The 22,316-nt window shown below is 42.7% G+C and overlaps 2 non-coding genes across 2 annotated transcripts; one reads left to right on the top strand and one right to left on the bottom strand.

The window, feature by feature from the left end:
• Positions 1-13,911: 13,911 nt before the first annotated feature.
• On the bottom strand, positions 13,912-13,993 carry trnal-uag (transfer RNA leucine (anticodon UAG)). Its single transcript has one exon. It is a non-coding gene; the product is annotated as a tRNA-Leu (tRNA).
• Positions 13,994-20,172: 6,179 nt separating this feature from the next.
• Positions 20,173-20,244, top strand: trnaa-agc (transfer RNA alanine (anticodon AGC)). The gene has a single exon. It is a non-coding gene; the product is annotated as a tRNA-Ala (tRNA).
• The last annotated feature ends 2,072 nt before the right edge of the window (positions 20,245-22,316 follow it).

Raw genomic sequence — 22,316 nt, 5'->3', positions numbered from 1 at the left:
TTCGTAGCAACTCTTACTACATTACTGTAAGCATCACTGAGTTTCTTAGCAACTATCACTACATGACTGTTAGCATCATTTTAAGTTCATTAGCAATTCTTACTACATCACTGTCACATCATTTTGAGATCATTAGCAGTTCTTCCGACATCACTGTCGCAATATTTTGAGGTTCGTAGCAACTCTTACTACATTACTGTCAGCATCACTTTGAGTTCATTAGCAATTCTTCCGATATCACTGTCGCAATATTTTGAGGTTAGTAGCAACTTTTACTACATCACTGTCGCATCATTTTGACATCATTAGCAATTCTTCCGACATCACTGTCACATTATTTTGAGGTTCGTAGCAACTCTTACTACATGACTGTCAGCATCACTTTGAGGTTATTCGAAAGTTTCACTCCATTACTTTTAGCATCATTTTGAGTTCATTAGCAATTCTTACTACATCACTGTCGCATCATTTTGAGATCATTAGCAATTCTTCCGACATCACTGTCGCAATATTTTGAGGTTCGTAGCAACTCTTACTACATTATTGTTGCATCATTTTAAGTTCATTAGCAACTCTTACTACATTACTGTCAGCATCACTTTGAGTTTATTAGCAACTATCACTACATTACTGTTAGCATCATTTTGAGTTGTTAAGCAATTCTCACGAAATCACTGTAGCATTGAACTGAGTTCATTAGCAACTCTTACTAAATGACTGTCAGCATCACTTTGAGGTTGTTCAAAACTCTTACGACATCACTGTCGCATCATTTTGAGATCATTAGCAATTCTTCCGACATCACTGTTGCAATATTTTGAGGTTCGTAGCAACACTTACTACATGACTGTAAGCATCACTTTGAGGTTATTCGAAACACTTACTACATTGCTGTAAGCATCACTGAGTTGATTAGCAACTATCACTACATTACTGTTAGCATCATTTTGAGTTCATTAGCATTTCTTCCGACATCACTGTCGCAATATTTTGAGGTTCGTAGCAACTTCTACTACATTACTGTCACATTATTTTGAGGTTCGTAGCAACTCTTACTACATGACTGTCAGCATCACTTTGAGGTTATTCGAAAGTTTCACTCCATTACTGTTAGCATCATTTTGAGTTCATTAGCAATTCTTACGACATCACTGTCGCATCATTTTGAGATCATTAGCAATTCTTCCGACATCACACTCACATTATTTTGAGGTTCGTAGCAACTCTTACTACATTATTGTTGCATTATTTTAAGGTTCCTAGCAACTCTTACTACATTACTGTCAGCATCACTTTGAGTTGATTAGCAACTATCACTACATTACTGTTAGCATCATTTTGAGTTCATTAGCATTTCTTCCGACATCACTGTCGCAATATTTTGAGGTTCGTAGCAACTTTTACTACATTACTGTCGCATTATTTTGAGGTTCGTAGCAACTTTTACTACATTACTGTCACATTATTTTGAGGTTCATAGCAACTCTTACTACATGACTGTCAGCATCACTTTGAGGTTATTCGAAAGTTTCACTCCATTACTGTTAGCATCATTTTGAGTTCATTAGCAATTCTTACTACATCACTGTCGCATCATTTTGAGATCATTAGCAATTCTTCCGACATCACTGTCGCAATATTTTGAGGTTCGTAGCAACTCTTACTACATTATTGTTGCATTATTTTAAGGTTCGTAGCAACTCTTACTCCATTACTGTCAGCATCACTTTGAATTTCTTAGCAACTATCACTACATTACTGTTAGCATCATCTTGAGTTCATTAGCAATTCTTCCGACATCACTGTCGCAATATTTTGAGGTTCGTAGCAACTTTTACTACATCACTGTCGCATCATTTTGACATCATTAGCAATTCTTCCGACATCACTGTCGCAATATTTTGAGGTTCGTAGCAACTCTTACTACATTATTGTTGCATTATTCTAAGGTTCGTAGCAACTCTTACTACATTACTGTAAGCATCACTGAGTTTCTTAGCAACTATCACTACATGACTGTTAGCATCATTTTAAGTTCATTAGCAATTCTTACTACATCACTGTCACATCATTTTGAGATCATTAGCAGTTCTTCCGACATCACTGTCGCAATATTTTGAGGTTCGTAGCAACTCTTACTACATCACTGTCGCATCATTTTGACATCATTAGCAATTCTTCTGACATCACTGTCACATTATTTTGAGGTTCGTAGCAACTCTTACTACATTATTGTTGCATTATTTTAAGGTTCGTAGCAACTCTTACTAAATGACTGTCAGCATCACTTTGAGGTTGTTCGAAACTCTTACTACATTACTGTAAGCATCACTGAGTTTCTTAGCAACTATCACTACATTACTGTTAGCATCATCTTGAGTTCATTAGCAATTCTTCCGACATCACTGTCGCAATATTTTGAGGTTCGTAGCAACAGTTACTACATGACTGTTAGCATCACTTTGAGGTTATTCTAAAGTTTCACTCCATTACTGTTATCATCATTTTGAGTTCATTAGCAATTCTTACTACATCACTGTCGCATCATTTTGAGATCATTAGCAATTCTTCCGACATCACACTCATATTATTTTGAGGTTCGTAGCAACTCTTACTACATTATTGTTGCATTATTTTCAGGTTCCTAGCAACTCTTACTACATTACTGTCAGCATCACTTTGAGTTGATTAGCAACTATCACTACATTACTGTAAGCATCATTTTGAGTTGTTGAGCAATTCTCACAAAATCACTGTAGCACTGAACTGAGTTCATTAGCAACTCTTACTAAATGACTGTCAGCATCACTTTGAGGTTGTTCGAAACTCTTACTACATTACTGTAAGCATCACTGAGTTTCTTAGCAACTATCACTACATTACTGTTAGCATCATCTTGAGTTCATTAGCAATTCTTCCAACATCACTGTTGCAATATTTTGAGGTTCGTAGCAACACTTACTACATGACTGTAAGCATCACCTTAAGGTTATTCGAAACACTTACTACATTGCTGTAAGCATCACTGAGTTTATTAGCAACTATCACTACATTACTGTTAGCATCATTTTGAGTTCATTAGCATTTCTTCCGACATCACTGTCGCAATATTTTGAGGTTCATAGCAACTTTTACTACATTACTGTCGCTTTATATTGAGGTCCGTAGCAACTTTTACTACATTACTGTCACATTATTTTGAGGTTCGTTGCAACTCTTACTACATGACTGTCAGCATCACTTTGAGGTTATTCGAAAGTTTCACTCCATTACTGTTAGCATCATTTTGAGTTCATTAGCAATTCTTCCGACATCACTGTCGCAATATTTTGAGGTTCGTAGCGACTTTTACTACATTACTGTCGCTTTATATTGAGGTCCGTAGCAACTCTTAGTACATGACTGTCAGCATCACTTTGAGGTTATTCGAAAGTTTTACTCCATTACAGTTAGCATCATTTTGAGTTCATTAGCAATTCTTACTAAATCACTGTCGCATCATTTTGACATCATTAGCAATTCTTCTGACATCACTGTCACATTATTTTGAGGTTCGTAGCAACTCTTACTACATTACTGTATGCATCACTGAGTTTCTTAGCAACTATCACTACATTACTGTTAGCATCATCTTGAGTTCATTAGCAATTCTTCCGACATCACTGTCGCAATATTTTGAGGTTCGTAGCAACTTTTACTACATCACTGTCGCATCATTTTGACATCATTAGCAATTCTTCCGACATCACTGTCGCAATATTTTGAGGTTCGTAGCAACTCTTACTACATTATTTTTGCATTATTTTAAGGTTCGTAGCAACTCTTACTACATTACTGTAAGCATCACTGTGTTTCTTAGCAACTATCACTACATGACTGTTAGCATCATTTTAAGTTCATTAGCAATTCTTACTACATCACTGTCACATCATTTTGAGATCATTAGCAGTTCTTCCGACATCACTGTCGCAATATTTTGAGGTTCGTAGCAACTCTTACTACATCACTGTCGCATCATTTTGACATCATTCGCAATTCTTCTGACATCACTGTCACATTATTTTGAGGTTCGTAGCAACTCTTACTACATTATTGTTGCATTATTTTAAGGTTCGTAGCAACTCTTACTAAATGATTGTCAGCATCACTTTGAGGTTGTTCGAAACTCTTACTACATTACTGTAAGCATCACTGAGTTTCTTAGCAACTATCACTACATTACTGTTAGCATCATCTTGAGTTCATTAGCAATTCTTCCGACATCACTGTCGCAATATTTTGAGGTTCGTAGCAACACTTACTACATGACTGTTAGCATCACTTTGAGGTTATTCGAAAGTTTCATTCCATTACTGTTATCATCATTTTGAGTTCATTAGCAATTCTTACTACATCACTGTCGCATCATTTTGAGATCATTAGCAATTCTTCCGACATCACACTCACACTATTTTGAGGTTCGTAGCAACTCTTACTACATTATTGTTGCATTATTTTAAGGTTCCTAGCAACTCTTACTACATTACTGTCAGCATCACTTTGAGTTTATTAGCATCTATCACTACATTACTGTTAGCATCATTTTGAGTTGTTGAGCAATTCTCACAAAATCACTGTAGCACTGAACTGAGTTCATTAGCAACTCTTACTAAATGACTGTCAGCATCACTTTGAGGTTATTCGAAAGTTTCACTCCATTACTGTTAGCATCAATTTGAGTTCATTAGCAATTCTTACTACATCACTGTCGCATCATTTTGAGATCATTAGCAATTCTTCCGACATCACTGTCGCAATATTTTGAGGTTCGTAGCAACTCTTACTACATTATTGTTGCATTGTTTTAAGGTTCGTAGCAACTCTTACTCCATTACTGTCAGCATCACTTTGAGTTTATTAGCAACTATCACTACATTACTGTTAGCATCATTTTGAGTTGTTGAGCAATTCTTCCGACATCACTGTCGCAATATTTTGAGGTTCGTAGCAACACTTACTACATGACTGTTAGCATCACTTTGAGGTTATTCGAAAGTTTCACTCCATTACTGTTATCATCATTTTGAGTTCATTAGCAATTCTTACTACATCACTGTCACACATTTTGAGATCATTAGCAATTCTTCCGACATCACACTCACATTATTTTGAGGTTCGTAGCAACTCTTACTACATTATTGTTGCATTATTTTAAGGTTCCTAGCAACTCTTACTACATTACTGTCAGCATCACTTTGAGTTTATTAGCAACTATCACTACATTACTGTTAGCATCATTTTGCGTTGTTGAGCAATTCTCACGACATCACTGTAACATTAAATTGAGTTCATTAGCAACACTTACTAAATGACTGTCAGCATCACTTTGAGGTTGTTCGAAACTCTTACTACATTACTGTAAGCATCACTGAGTTTCTTAGCAACTATCACTACATTACTGTTAGCATCATCTTGAGTTCATTAGCAATTCTTCCGACATCACTGTTGCAATATTTTGAGGTTCGTAGCAACACTTACTACATGACTGTAAGCATCACTTTGAGGTTATTCGAAACACTTACTACATTGCTGTAAGCATCACTGAGTTTATTAGCAACTATCACTACATTACTGTTAGCATCATTTTGAGTTTATGAGCAATTCTCACGACATCACTGTAGCATTAAATTGAGTTCATTAGCAACTCTTACTAAATGACTGTCAGCATCACTTTGAGGTTGTTCGAAACTCTTACTACATTACTGTAAGCATCACTGAGTTTCTTAGCAACTATCACTACATTACTGTTAGCATCATCTTGAGTTCATTAGCAATTCTTCCGACATCACTGTCGCAATATTTTGAGGTTCGTAGCAACTTTTACTACATCACTGTCGCATCATTTTGACATCATTAGCAATTCTTCCGACATCACTGTCACATTATTTTGAGGTTCGTAGCAACTCTTACTACATGACTGTCAGCATCACTTTGAGGTTATTCGAAAGTTTCACTCCATTACTGTTAGCATCATTTTGAGTTCATTAGCAATTCTTACTACATCACTGTCGCATCATTTTGAGATCATTAGCAATTCTTCCGACATCACTGTCGCAATATTTTGAGGTTCGTAGCAACTCTTACTACATTATTGTTGCATTGTTTTAAGGTTCCTAGCAACTCTTACTACATTACTGTCAGCATCACTTTGAGTTTATTAGCAACTATCACTACATTACTGTTAGCATCATTTTGAGTTGTTAAGCAATTCTCACGAAATCACTGTAGCATTGAACTGAGTTCATTAGCAACTCTTACTAAATGACTGTCAGCATCACTTTGAGGTTGTTCGAAACTCTTCCTACATTACTGTAAGCATCACTGAGTTTCTTAGCAACTATCACTACATTTTTGTTAGCATCATCTTGAGTTCATTAGCAATTCTTCCGACATCACTGTCGCAATATTTTGAGGTTCGTAGCAAGTTTTACTACATTACTTTCGCATTATTTTGAGGTTTGTAGCAACTCTTACGACATGACTGTAAGCATCACTTTGAGGTTATTCGAAACACTTACTACATTACTGTAAGCATCACTGAGTTGATTAGCAACTATCACTACATTACTGTTAGCATCATCTTGAGTTCATTAGCAATTCCTCCGACATCACTGTCGCAATATTTTGAGGTTCCTAGCAACTCTTACTACATGACTGTCAGCATCACTTTGAGGTTATTCGAAAGTTTCACTCCATTACTGTTCGCATCATTTTGAGTTCATTAGCAATTCTTACTACATCACTGTCGCATCATTTTGAGATCATTAGCAATTCTTCCGACATCACTGTCGCAATATTTTGATGTTCGTAGCAACTCTTACTACATTATTGTTGCATTATTTTAAGGTTTGTAGCAACTCTTACTACATTACTGTAAGCATCACTGAGTTTCTTAGCAACTATCACTACATTACTGTTAGCATCATCTTGAGTTCATTAGCAATTCTTCCGACATCACTGTCGCAATATTTTGAGTTTCGTAGCAACTTGTACTACATTACTGTCGCATTATTTTGAGGTTTATAGCAACTCTTACTACATGACTGTAAGCATCACTTTGAGGTTGTTCGAAACACTTACTACATTACGGTAAGCATCACTGAGTTGATTAGCAACTATCACTACATTACTGTTAGCATCATTTTGAGTTCATTAGCATTTCTTCCGACATCACTGTCGCAATATTTTGAGGTTCGTAGCAACTTTTACTACATTACTGTCAGCATCACTTTGAGGTTTTTCGAAAGTTAGGTTAACCTCTGGGTTATGGGCCCAGCACGCTTCCTCTGCTCCACTCTGCTCTACCACTGACTGAACAGGCCTTGTTTTAGGAGAGCCTTATCTGTCTTTGTCTCTGCCCTGCTCTCCTGCTCTCTTTCCCCCCAACCGGTCAAAGCAGAAGGCCGTCCCCACTGATCCTGGATCTGCTCCACGTTCCTGCCTGTTAAAAGGAAGGTTTTCATCACCACTGTTGCAGGATGTGCTGCTGGTGGAGAATTGTTGGGTGTAGATTCATTGAAGCAGTTTGGTGCTGGACCTGCTCTACTAGTAAAGTGTCATGAGAGAACTTTTGTTGTGACTTCACACACACACACACACACACACACACACACACACACACATTCATTTCTTCCTGCCATGAACACAGACTGTGTGTTTAATGTTAACAAAAATTCTACTTTGTCAGTGAAGTAATTCAGTCTCCAACTTTCAGTGTCTGTCAGGATGGTTGAGCGGTCTAAGGCGCTGCGTTCAGGTCGCAGTCTCTCCTGGAGGCGTGGGTTCAAATCCCAATTCTGACAAAGGACATTTTCTCCACATTCCTATGCATCCACAGTGGTACATTCCAAACCCAGTTGAAGCTGCTCTCCACTGATGGGAGTGAGTGGTTGAACTGGCAGCAGAGGAGGCAAAGGAGCTTCCCTGTGACAGTCCAACATCGCCTGGTTTCCTCCAACATGGAGCAGCCTCCAAACTCTAACTTCAATGTTGGATCAAAGTCTGCTGAAGAAATGTGTTTGGTTCAAAAACCCATTTGTGTTCATCCTTCAATTCACATTTTGTCCATTAACTTCATCATCAGAGTCTCCAACTCATCACATGACTAAAGTCTGGGTTCTGTGTTGGTGGTAAACATCCTTCCACTCACCCAGGCTCCCCACTGGTCTGCACACAGAAATGCATATTTTACTGGTTTAACCAGTTCCTCAAGTAGTTTAGGAAAAAAGACACTTTGTTAGTTCCTGTAAAGGACCCTCTTTGGGTCGTAACACTTTTTTCCTGACTGCTTGACGTCTCAGTCAGAACAGCTGAGATGAGAACTGAATGTCTGGATTTCTTCCTGACATCATCAGGGTCTGAGGAGTTCATTAAAAAAAGGATTCAGTAAGATGGGAGTTAGAACTTGGAGACCAAAGGAAGAACCTCCAAATTCAGGACCCTGAGATCAAAGTGAACACTCTGATCTCAGACGTCTGGGATATTTCACATCCTGATGGCCCTCCAAAATAAGAGCCCTGTGTCACTGTCTAAAAATCATCATTTGTTTGTGAAAAAATCAGGGTAGGTTTGTCAGACTTTGTCAGACCTTTCCCTAAATCATCATTTGTTTGTGAAAAAATCAGGGTATGTTTGTCAGACTTTGTCAGACCTTTCCCCAAATCATCATTTGTTTGTGGAAATTAGATCCAGAAAACCACTGCAGTCCCTCCTACATGATTAGTGCCATAGTTTGTCTCACTTGTTTCATCTTTGATGGTTCCATGGTGGAATGGTGAGCACTCTGGACTCTGAATCCAGTGATCCCAGTTCAAACCTCAGTGGGGCCTCCAGCAGGTCTCTGACAGGTGTTGATAGAGGAGTTGAGGCTGCTGACTACAGTGGAAGACACCATCAACAATGATGTGTAGAAGCTCTCAGCTCCTTCAGTCACATGACTGGGTCATCCTGTCATGTCAGTGATGTCACTTGGCAGGACTGCCATTGCATTCTTAATTCTATAACATCTGAGATTAAAATCTATGGAATTACAACCAACAAGCAGCCAAACACCTGATCAGATGCTCCTTCATCAGGCTGAGAAGAATCAATCTAAACTGGGATGAAGAAAATTAACTGAGAGGAGAAACCTCCTGATTGGATGACATGGACCCACCTGATCCATGTCAGCCTTGTTGGAGCAGAAAGAGGTGGATCAGAGGAATCAGTGGATCAAGACTCAGGTGGCAGATGAAGAATCTCTGTATTCACAATGGAGTCAGAGAAATCTTCCAACATGAGAGAACGTGACAGACCATTTTATACTGAAGACAGGCTGTGTGTGTGTGTGTGTGTGCGTGTGTGTGTGTGTGTGTGTGTGTGTGTGTGTGTGTGTGTCCCTACTGACTGGAAACTGAATAATAACCAGACTAACTTTTATCTTTGACCAAGTCTGGTTGACTCACTAAATTCATAACTAAAGTGATTATTTAATTAATAAACAGAACATTTGTCTGAAGTCATGATCAAATTAATGTAAAATCTGAGCAACGAGGGTTTGAAAATGTTCCAATGAGCCAAAACAATGTCCTGGGATCAACAGGGACCTTTAGATCCACACCAATCTTCCCTGACCTCATAGAAACTGGAACCTTTTAACAAATAAATTCAAATTCAACTCAGCAGCAACTCTGGAACAGTTGCTAACTTGCTAATTCCTGTTAGCTCCAGATCAGACAATGCAGGCTCACCTTCACGCTTGGTTGTACGACCGTCACCAGTTGAAGCTTCTCTGGTTCAACAAACTCTGGGGACTCAAGACACAAGTCAGCACCGGTGCAGGTCCAGATCCAGATGTTAGCTGAGGGGGACAATGGCTTAAGGGAGCTCCAGGGAGCTGGTTTGAACTGGTCCCTCATCTCTGTGAGTAGAAACCATCTGAGGTGGAGGGGGAAGATCTGCTTTGACCTCCTGACCTCCCAGTAAAGCCAGTATAGATGTTGAGCTTGGAGGAGTTGATGGCCTCCTTCATCTTCTTGTTGGAGGTGTTTGCTAAACTCAGCACCACCACAGATCAGAGGAACGTCCACTTGTCAGCTGGACACTGGAGTTTCTAGTGACCTGCAGGATCTTAGTTGTGGTGGCAGCAGGCCTGTTCCAAGAGCTTTGCTCACATTCCTGATCAGGCTCCATAATGGTTCTGGACCACTGAGTGATAGAAGCTGATCCTGGGGGTGGACTGTCTTTAGGGGGCTGAGGTGTCTGGTGGTCTTGGTGGACCCTCTGCATCTCAAGCTGAGACCACAGAGTCCTGTGTTCTTGAGTCATTGTCTATAGTCTCTGTTGTTGGAGAGCTCAGTGTGGTCCCTGATGGTCTAGTGGCTAGGATTTGGCGCTCTCACCGCCATGGCCTGAGTTCGATTCCCGGTCAGGGAATGAGTTAATTAGAGGTTGAGGGAGAGGTGATCAGGTGGTCCACATGATGGTGGAGGTGATGAAGTGTGAATCTATCATGGCTCCACTCTCACCCCCATTGTAGTGTTCTTGGTTCACTCTGCCATGACCCCATGTTGAAGGGTGACTGTCTCATTCAGGTCCAACCCTTTGTTAGACTCTATTAAGTCACTGACTCCAGCAAGGACAAACTCTGTAATCCTCCTTTGTAGCTTTGGCTCCTTGCAGCACAGAAAGTCCATTCACTGATGTAGGAACTGGAAAACTTAGAGCTCCGGTCCTTGGTTCCTTCCTCCATTGAGCAGAACAAACACAGAACAGAGAGCAGTTCCTCCTACAGTTCTCAGAAAGTCTGAGGGCACCAAAGAAAGGAGAGAAATGCAATCAATGTTGAATTCATTTACATTTCTTATATTTGATCAAAGATAGAACTTAATAAGCTGCCATCAACCTTGATGATCAACTCCTTCACTGTGTAGTTTAAAGTCCCTGGTTTGATTTGTGTCAGGACTTCAGAAGCTCCAATCCTCTCTAAGGTCCAGTGAGAGTGGAAGAGATTATAAATGAGAGAAGCAGGGCCCTCACTCAGAACTGAACCAGCTCAGTTGGGAGAGCCTTAGACTGAAGATCTAAAGGTCCCTGGTCCGATCCCAGGTTTCAGCAGAGGAGCAGCATTGACTTTACTTTCCAGTGGAGGAACTGCAGACATGAAGGAAACTAACATCTTGTCCTGTGCATTCTTGTGACATTCAGGACATTTTTGGAGCCTCTTGTTGGATTTTGCCACAGAGAATCAGAGCCAATCAAAAGCATGGTGGACTTCAACATGGAGGACTGAACAAGTCAAGAAAGCATCAGTTTGACCTTCACAGGTGTTTCTGTTCCTGTCTCAATGCTGTAGAAAGAGCCTGAGGAGCTCAGATGGTAGAGCATCAGACTTTTAATGTGAGGGTCCAGGGTTCAAGTCCCTGTTCAGGTGCTGTGGAGGTTTCAGTGTTTGACAACATGGTACTGGATGAAGTTTAGTGTTGAACAAACTGTCATCATCAAAAGTAGAAGTGTTCTTGTCTTGCCACTGTGAGACTGTTGCTAGGAAAGTGACCAATAATAATTTCATGTGGCATGCAATTAACAAAAGACCACAAATAACACTGGTCAAGTCATTTTATTTGTATTGCGCCAAATCACAACAAAAGTTCTCTCATGACTCTTTACTAGTAGAGCAGGTCTAGAACCAAACTCCTTCAATGAACCTCCACCCAACAGTTCTCCACCAGCAGCACATCCTGCAACAGCGGCGACAAAAAACTTCCTTTTAACAGACAGGAACGTCGAGCAGATCCAGGATCAGTGGGGACGGCCTTCTGCTTTGACCGGTTGGAGGGAAAGAGAGCAGGAGAGCGGGGCAGAGACAAAGACAGATAATGGAGGAAGACAGATATGCAGAAGGAAAGAGTGGGACAGAGATAAAGAGAGAGAGAAGTGAAGAGACTGATGAACAGACGGTGAGCAGGTGGAGCTACGGGTGGCAGCTTGAGCCTCTTCAGGTCTGCAGCCTCCTCCAGCAGCACCCACATCTGGGATGAGGGGAGCCTGAAGGCTCTGGAGAAGGAGACGAGTTAGTAATACATATGAGTATGATTTATGTATGACAAATATAGGAGGACAGAGAGGAGGAGAGAGAAGCCCAGTGCACCATGGGAGATCCCCCAGCAGTCTAAGCCTTTAGCAGCATATCTAAGGGCCAGCCTAAGCAGCCCAACTATAAGCCTGATCAAAAAGGAAGGTCTTTCGTCTGCTCTTATAGGTCAAGAGGGTGTCTGCATCCTGGACTGAAACTGTGAGACGGTTCCACAGGAGGGGAGCCTGATAGCTGAAGGCTCTGGCTCCATTCTACTTTTAGAACTCTAGGAACCACCAGTAACCCCGCATCCTGGGAGTGAAGGGTTCTAGCTGGATAATAGGGGACTAGGAGCTCTGTCAGGTATGAAGGAGCCTGACTGTTGAGGACTTGGATGGTAGAAGGAGAATTTTGAATTCTCTTCTAAATTTGACAGGGAGCCATGCAGAGAGGCCAGTACAGGAGAGACATGGTCTCTTCTACTAGTTCTAGTCAGGCAGCAGCATTTTGGACCAGCTGGAGAGTCTTTAGGGACCTCCTGGTGCAGCCTGATAGGAGGGAATTGCAGTAATCCAGCCTGGAAGTGACAAAGGCATGGACTAGTTCTTCTGCATCTTTTTGAGACAGGATGTGTCTGATCTCAGCAATGTTTCACAAATGAAAGAAAGCAGTCCTAGAAATTTGCTGAATGTGGGCATGAAAGGACAGATCCTGATCAAAGAGACCTCCTCGGTTCCTTCGGGTGGTGCTGGGGGCCAAGGTGATACCTTCCAGGGTACCTGTCTCATTAGATAAACTTGTAAAGTGTCATGAGATAACTTCTGTTGGGATTTGGCACAAAATAAATAAAATTGACTTGACGACTTTGAAGTTAGAATTAAATTTAAAGTAGAAAACTCTTCCCTCTTCAAACCTGTCACTCAGTGTTGTAAACTGTTTCAAACAAATTCTACTGTTCAACAGTTCAAGTGTTTCTAATGAAGCTGAATGTTCTCCTCTGCTTTCCTCAATTGGGTTTCTTTTATGTCCTCCTTAGATCAAAGACAGAATTCTAGCTACTGTCAAAGCCCTGATGACATCATCAGGAATTCTGACTTTGATCTGGAGACTCTTGCTTTAATCTGAATTTGATCTGACTAATGTTTTAGTTTAGGTTGCATGATACCGACCACCTCATTTCTCCTGATGGACTGGTGACCTGTCCAGGGTGAACCCTGCCTCTTGAACAATGTCACCTGGGATCACCCCCCCCCCCATGACCCTTAAAGGATAAGAATAGAAAGTGGATGGATGACTTCTCCAGTAACGTCCTGCTCTCATTGGTCTGTCTTCATTTTGACTCCTCCCACTGCCACAATGTCCAGCCTTTATACTCTTGGTGACTGGGGCCCTGGTTGCTGCAGGCCTCAACACCAGCCTGTGGTTGTGAGCAGGGCAGAACAGAACTGACAGTATCTCCCATGCAGGACCTGGGTCAGCGCCTGGTGCCAGCTGGGGCACCGCTTTAACCTGGACGCCCTGGAAGATCTTCTCCAGGAACTCGCCTTTTTCAATCGAAACAGCATGAAACTTCAAGTAAAGAATTAAAATTATTTAATTCACAATGAGGCCTCTGTCATAAAACAAAATGAACAACTGACCACCTCACCATGACTTCACTCTGATAACCAGGAAGTAACCTGGTAGTCAGAGCAGCAGTGCTCAGGTCTGTGGACTCACAGGAGGATTCTTCTTCTGGTCACAGGTTTGAAGACATCAGTGGAAGAGAGAGGAGAGGCTGTGAGAAACCTGCCACACCTCTCCAGTGACCTGGGACATGATGGCAGTGGTGGGATTTGAACCCACGCCTCCTCAGAGACTGGAGCCTAAATCCAGCGCCTTAGACCGCTCGGCCACACTACCTCACTGAGCTGTTCTCTGAGTTGGTCTGCTAAAGGCATGTTGAAGAGGAAGTAACATCATGATATCAAACTTATTCTGAAGGGGGACCCCTTCCCTCCACGGTCACAGGAAGTGACAACAGCGCTGCTAGAAGCAGGAAAGAAATGGTAAAAGGACTCAGTTTGTACAGAGCCTTTCTACCTCAGCAGCACTCAAGGAGCTGAACAATGTCCTCTCATTCACACACACTCACACACTGATGCTGAAGGCTGCCATGCAAGGAGCCAATCTACTCATCAGAAGTATTTGGGGGTTCAGTATCTCACTCAAGGACACTTTGACATGGTCACCAGGGGTAGTGAGGATGGAACTGGACCCTGGTATCTGCAACGACTCCATCAACTCCTAATCTAGCAGCTCTGCTGGGTCCAACTATTTTACAGAACATTTGACAGACCTGTGGAGCAGTGAGGACACACATGAGTTGATCACATGATCCACTGAAGCACCATTTTACCTGCCACTGAGGTCACCAACATGAGCTGGAGTTGGGACTCTTGAACTGAACCTGGTATCACAGCGACACCTACTGCTGCAAAATGGAACAGCAACATTGAACCAAGTACAGGATTGGAGGGAGACTGATGGTCGCTGTTTGGGTTTTTGAAGGACAAGGAGGGCGTGGGTTCAAGCTGGATTCTCAGAGACGATTTCCCCAACCTCTTTATTGGCATCTACACTGTCATCCAGTCATGTGACTGAAGTCATCCAGTCATGTGACTGAAGTCATCCATTCATGTCAGTGATGTCACTCTGCAGGACTGTCATTGCCGTCTCATTCCAGAAAAGAATCCAGACTCCACCTGTGGCTCCATGATAACTGAGGGACCTCTGGTTGGAGGCTGGACGATGATGCAGCAAGAACAAATACCAGTGCCAACCAGATCAACTTAATGGCAGTTTTTGTAGTGATTTGATGCCTCATGAGGAGAAAATTTGGGCACAAATGTTGGACAAGAGTGTTTGTGGAGGGGTGTTTTTGTTGTTGTTGCAGTGTTGTAAGTCACTGTACCTGCAGCTAAAAGATTGAACTTTCTCCAAATGTCCTCAAGATGGTTTCCAATGACATCAGTTGTCACAAGAGGAAGCCTGCATGTAAACACACTCATGAGGAGAACACACACTTGAGAGACATTTGTCTTGCAAAAACTTCCCAGATCAGGAAAACATGAAACAACACAACAGAAAAATGTCCTTTGTCCATTCTGTGTTGGTGTGACTCAAACTGAGTAGATAGTGCAATTTATCATGGTCGTTCAGACCCAACTTGGAGGTTCTGGTTTAAGAAAGCGTTTTTCAGATAATGCAGCAGGAAATGAACTCAGTTAACCTGACATAATGGAGCCATCATTGGATATGACGGTGAGAGGGCTGATCTTATTTTCTCTGAGGTCACCATGGAAAGATCCACCTGGTACCACTTACTGATCTTTATATTGACGTATTGATCACTGATCAAACACTGAATTATCTTTGAGTGTCTTCAGACTATCTTACATGAGTGTATGTTATTGTTCCGATGGTTTCTCTTCCTGGTTCCTGTCAATACATGTGCAGCTGTCAAGTCTTTAATCACTTGTTGGTGCAGCCTGATAATAAAGAATTACAAATGTCCAGCCTAGATGGAACTCATACATGGAGTTTTAGACAACTGCTGGCCTTCATCCAGCTTTATTGATAAATATAATTGAGTATCATCTGTGTAACAATGGAAATTTATGGACTGTTTCCCAATAATATGACCTAAAGGAAGCATACATAAAGTGAAGAGTATTGGCCCCAGCACTGAACCTTGAGGAACACCGTGTTTAACTTTGGTTTGTATAGAAGATTTATCATGAACGTCTACAAACTGAAATCAACCTGATGAATACGATTGAAACCACTTTAATGTTCCCTGAATGCACAGTTTAATCGTAATAATGGTACACTTCAGAATTAACGACAGCACATATACATTTGTTGTGTATGTACGCTGAACTTGAACAGTCCGTTGTCCCAATGGAGGCAAGTGAGAGTGAGGCCTGCAGCCAGACTACAAAGTCTGCGCTGCCACCCCAAGGGAGGTGGAGAGGGCAGAGGCAGGGGTCAGGAACACACGGGGGAAGGGGAGGGGAGGATAGTACGCGCCATTTACGTCACCAAGGCAGAAGGAGTTCTCCTGGAGGATAAACAATGGGGCAGCCGATAAGGAAGCTGTGGGTTTGGGCGGAGGAGCACACATTCCAATCTGTCTTCTCTTTCAGTCCAATCCAAAATGTAAAGTTAAATTTCTGGTCTTCAACATCACTCTCCTCTTTGCAGAGAGGCCAACTGCTCCGAGATGGTTTCCATCTTGGGTTTCAGTTCAAGAGTCTGTTGTTGCCCCGCTCTGCCAACCTCAGTCATTGCGTTGTCAATGACTGAGGTTGTGTGAGCTGCACATCACATCAAGTGTTGATGCCCACCAAGGGGTGTCTTTTTAAAAAGAGGAATATTACGCCTCCATTTCACACAGACGAGACGGCAAATTTGGCACATTTTCTGTCTAAAAAGGGCTGGAGAGAGATGGAGGTGAGGGAGGAGAGGAGACAGAGAGGTGGGGAAGAGAAGAGAGAGAGACCAGACATTATGTTTGCTGCTCCATTTTGATTGTTGCTCTCCAGCTTCAGCTCAATAAAAACCTCTTCATCACATCAGTCCCATGTGGAGCTGCGTTGTTCCAACAACACTGAGCTCTCAGCTCATAGCAGTTCTACAATAAAGGTTCCAACACAACGTTCCATTGATCCATGAACAAAGCAGGCAGTGAGACCATGATGATGTCACATCTGTCCACTGTCCAGATGTCAGAGCTGAAAATGATAGGATGCCATGTTCCCTTCAACAACAGTCCAGCAGAAAGCCACCATGAAGACCTGAGGAGGAGCAAGGCAGCTCACCACAGTCAGGAACTCCCAGTCACCTCAACAAGGTTTCTGTCCACTCACGTTCAACCAGACCAGCAGATCACCTGCATCCCCACTGCCTCACCACCAGAGGGCAGTAGAACATCAACCATAGAGGCTCCCACTGAGGAATGAACACCACCAGCAGCAGACAGCTCTCCCTCCCTGACAGCATTTAAAGGAGATGAATGATGGATCATCAAACTCCACCATTCACTGTGACTCAGGGCCGCTCCCTCTGCTTTGACTCTCTTTGATTGTTTGTCTTTGTTTTATTCAATCAAGTTGTTCCTCCTCTCTCTCTTCTTGCTGCTCTACCCCCCCCCCCATGTGATGTCTACTACCTCCTCCTCCTTGATGACACTCATTGTGAGGTCTCTTCATCAGCCCTCCTCTGCTTTCTGAGCCACAAACAGTTTTTCTGAGTCGCTAAAACCCCGAACTCCATCTTGAACCCAGACTCTCAGAAGCCTGACCACATTTACTGAACTGGTCCCTCTTTGGTGAAACCATCACCACGTTTCTGAAGGCTCTGAATGTCCTGATGCTGATGTCATTCTGCTTCCTCTGACACAGGCAGGTTTGGTCCGTTCTGGCACTGTGACATCAAAGACTAAATTCTGAGATCAAGAAGAACATTTACAAAACATGAACAAAACTTGATGACAGAATTCTTTGTCCTCCTCCATCACAGCGATGCCATCGATGGTCCGTTACTGTTGCAGTGCAGTAACATCATGAGTTGTGTCAAACCATCTCTGTCAGCTCTGCGAGTGTCTGGAGTGACGTCTCCAAGGACACTTGCTGCCAGGACTACAGAGTAAACATCAACATCTGTTTGCATCTGGCTTCAACTGTACTTTTCCTCTAGGTTCAACTTTGCTAGGTTACAGTGACTTGTGTACAGAGTAGTGACTTGATCAGCTGGTGGTGATGATGTAGCTTTAGGATGCTAACACAGTTGTTACTCAGGGCACTGCTGGTTGTGATTTAGAGTCCAATGAGAAACGCTCAGTCTCAGGTTCCAGCTTATCAGTGGGTTCTTTGAGGGTCAGAGACTTACATACAAATATAAAAACCAGTTGAAACACTTCCTGGAATTTTAAGAGGATTGAATACAAACAAGGAAGCGCGTAAGACAGAGTAATAATACCAGTAAAGCAATGAAGGCACATGGAGGATCAGACATGAATCATAAGATTTATCTGAGACTCAAGTGGACGGCAAAGGTAGCAGGTGAGAAGGTGTTCAGGATGAAGGGTCAGTGACCTCCAAACAAAGAAAACTCCTGAATGGAGGTTGAGCAGAGTCTGAGGAGTCAGGTGGAGCTGGCAGTGAGACAGGAGTTGAGGCCTGAACAGATGCAGCACTGGTCTTTGTTACTGTGACAGCACGACAACCAACAGGACCTGCTTACGTTCTCAGCTGGATTGTTCTCATCAATGTACGGAACCTCTCCAACGAACTGGTGGGGGGACGGCCTACCAAGCCTCCATCTCAACGACCGTGGCTCCCACTGGGATCCGCGATGCTCTTCTCAGGCACAAGGGGGCTTCTCTCTGCTGGTCAGGATGGAGATTCAAGGCTCACGGGAGGTCAACAGTATTGTGACCGTGAAAAGGGGGAGAGGAGAAGTTCTGTTTAAAGTTAAAGAACAAAGAAACAAAAAAGTAAGCAGAAGAGAAAGAAAAGAGGAGAGACGGACCAGCAGCTGGAGGAGCTCACGGAAAAATAAGAAGCGCTGAAGAGCCTGAACCCAACCCAACTGTAACGGATGGTGTCGTGACTATTATAATAAACTGGTCCGCCGTGAGGGTGACCTTTGACCTGTGTGGGGCTGCTGGCCAATCAGCACCCTTTGCCGTCCTCAGTACTTCTCAGATATTCCTGTATTAAACGGGTCAACAGAGGGCAGTCATGCATCCCTCAGATCCTCCAGAGCAGGGGTTTTCAGTTAAAATTCTCCTGGGTCCAGTTTTCAAACCTCTTCAAGCTTGGGTCTGGAGGCCTAGCACAGTTTTTCATGACTGCTGATTTCAGTGATGGGCCCACGCCTGCATGTTAGCCAGCAGTCGAGCTGTGCTTTATGATCCAGGGGCATCTTTAGCCGATGGAGGTAGACTTTAAGCCTGTTGTATCAGTGTCTGTTTGGTCAACAATGAACTTTCAGATCGAATGAAGTCGCCGGCATTTCAATAATAGTTCAGTCGTATTTATTGTCTGCTTTTTTTCCACATTAACCTTAAACCTATTGTCCAGCAGGGGGCAACATAAAGAGAAGAGTGAAATGAAAATGGATTCAAAAATACTCAGAATTTACTGGCATTTGACTGCACGTATATGACTATGTGAGTGTGTGTGTGTGTGTGTGTGTGTGTGTGTGTGTTTTGAAGACGACTTCTTGACTCCATTTTTGTTGTCACTCTTCTCTTAATGTTCAGTTTCACTCATTAAAATGAAGCAGCTTTGACGTGTTTACTTCTCTTGTACGTCAACAACTTTGGTCTTTAAGCTCCTGACAAACACACCACACGTCACTCACTCTATAGATTAAATCTGCTGATAACACAAAACACGTGACCTTGTGACCCTGCATGACGTTTTGCTCCAACTTTCCAGAACTAATAGGAGGAACAGCATGGATCGTTCTGAGCAAGAACTCTGACATCACCATCGTCATGAACAAGAAGGCAGTCGGACTCAACTTCAACAAATCTGAAATGTCCCCTTAAGCTCCTGCTACTTTGAACTGATGCCTAAACCTTCAGTTTCCATTCATCACTCAGAACCTCTCACAACCCCAGAAGAACAAGCAAAGGTTTGGAGCAGTAAAGCCTTCAATAATGACATCATCATGTTTGAGGGTTTCCTTCCCTCAAACTGTTTCTACCAACAAGACAGAATCCTGGAAATATTTCAGGTGTTGACCTCCCAGCAGCCTGAAGGTCAACCTGCATTATCTGTTATGTTGCTGAGCAGAGGAAGGAGCTCAATGGTAGAGCGCTAGCTTAGCATGTGAGAGGTGGTGGGATCGGTGCCCTCGTTCTCCAGAAGACTTCAGCTTGTTCTGTTGTTGAGCTCTGATGAAACCACTGACTTTGAACCACACACAAAGTGAAGGAGTGACTTAAGATTGATGGCACCTGAGGAACTTCTAGGTTTCCTAAAATCAACTGGAAATTCATTCACCAGTTAAACAGTGACTCTACCAGAGGGGGTGTAGCTCAGTGGTAGAGCGCATGCTGAGCATGTGTGAGGCCCTGGGTTCAATCCCCGGCATCTCCAGCTGGTCCTTTGGAGCCTTCATCTTGTCAGCTAAAGTGATCCTTAAATGTGACAACAGTCGATTCACTATCAGAAGACATCTTCTCCATGTTCAAGGTGGGTGAACTTTCCACAAATATTCAAAATTACTTTTGAAAATGAAAACATAGATCAAACCTGCCCTGTCAATCACCCACAATGGGCGGATCGTCCCACTCCCTATCAGGTTCCCCACTCCGCGACCCAGGAGGCTCCCTCTCCCTATCAGGACTAGAAATCCATTGGGGTCTCCCTGCTCAGGTAGGAGTCCTGCCCACAACGTTAAGCTGTTGATGTTCTAGAGGAGACAACATCTGATCTTTGTTAGATCCACCAGTCAAAGGTTTTCTTTAAAGGCTGTAGCAGCTGAGAATGAGGGATTAATAACCATCTTAGTGAGGACATTTTGAAACATGATGACATTTTATTGACTTGTAGCACTGCAAAAATCATCCCCCCTCCAAAAACCCTCTTCTCCAACTCTGTACTCAAGTTGTCTCCTCATCAGGCACCACAGGATCCAGGACGTTCAGTCAAAAAAATCATAAGTGATTTCAAAAATGGCCATCAGACACAAAATAAGACTTCAAACAGGTTTACAACTTTATTTGATGTTGACACATTTTGTCCATTTTGCCTCCACACTGTCCTTCATCACAGCATTTAACATCAGGACTGCTCCCAGATCAGCTCCATGACCTCATCCCTGCACCAGAGTACCGCCCAAGTTCATCAAGGACAGCAAACATGAGAGGGTCTAGATTCACCTCCATCTTTGGAGGCTGTTGAATTTCCTCCTGAGGACCGTCAGGCTGTTTCCTTACTTTGCTGTGACCCAACAGCAGACAGCAACAAGGACTATGGTGCACTTGGTAAAACCACCATCTGGAGTCTGGACCAAGATGCTGATGTGATCCTTTGATGAGTTTAGAATCAGTCAGAGATCAAAGACTGAAGCAGGAGATCAATGCTCAGAACCCAGAGATCAAACACAGAATTCCGACATCAAACACAGAATTCAGAGATCAAAGACAGAATTCAACGATCAATCAATGTGAGGAACCAGCGTCTCATGTGAAGATGCTTCTGAACTCATGAAGTGAAATCCTACCATTTAGAGATGAATGAGTCCAACTGGGACTGGCGACCTGTCCAGGGTGTACCCCGCCTCTTGCCCGTAGATGCTGGGATAGGCTCCAGCCCCCCCGCGACCCTTAATAGTAAGGAATAAGCGGAAGATGACGATGGACGATGGATGGAGTCCAACTGGACCTGAACAGGAGAGAAATAAAGGAGTTGTTATGTAATTGTTATTTATTTCCAGGCCAGGTGAGGGTTGGATTTTGTTCGTTCATGTTGAAGTGAACTGACAGTGGGACTGTGGACCTGGGCTGAAGTCCAGCTCACTGCTGGTTTAATAAAACCACCTGATTGTTTTTCCTATCAGCTCTGATCTGATGGAAGAAACAAAAAGCCAAACTTCATTCGTCCGTGTCCAAACACCAAGTCTGTTGATGTGCAGCACTCCAGTTATTTGTTTCTTTCCAGACAGAAGCAGGTTGGTGGAGGAATAAAACCTCAACAGTGAACAAACAGCAATGAGAGAAGTGAATCCTGCACTCAGAGAAGTTGTGTCTGCACTCGCCAACCAGGAAACGCGTCTATCTTCTGTGTGACTGAGGCAGCTGCTCAGAGCTGCGTTTCTCAGCTGTGTGGGGGCGGGACTCTGTGTGTGATTGACAGGTCAACTGTCTGCCAGACAATGTTGTGGGGCACAAACACAAAATGCGAGGTGCCATTTCCATTCTGGGTCAATCAGCTCTGGGACCGTTTTGTCTTTTGAATGCGGGTAGCAGCTTGTAAAAATGCCCCGGCTCAACCACCAGACCTCTGTGTACACTGTCAAGAAAAAAAACTAGAAAAAAAACAGTAAAAAGTCAGTCAGCAGAGTTTCCAGACGAATACCGTCAAATTACAGTAATGAACTGTTCCACAAAATTACATGGAAGAAACTGTAAAAATACACAGCAGGTTTCACAGTCCCAACTAATTAA

Source organism: Aulostomus chinensis, chromosome 1 (genome assembly GCF_037954235.1).
Source record: "Aulostomus chinensis isolate RoL2024-O1b breed Wild chromosome 1, RoL_Achi_v1.0, whole genome shotgun sequence".
Lineage (NCBI taxonomy): Eukaryota > Metazoa > Chordata > Actinopteri > Syngnathiformes > Aulostomidae > Aulostomus > Aulostomus chinensis.
This window is presented reverse-complemented; position numbering and strand designations above follow the sequence as displayed.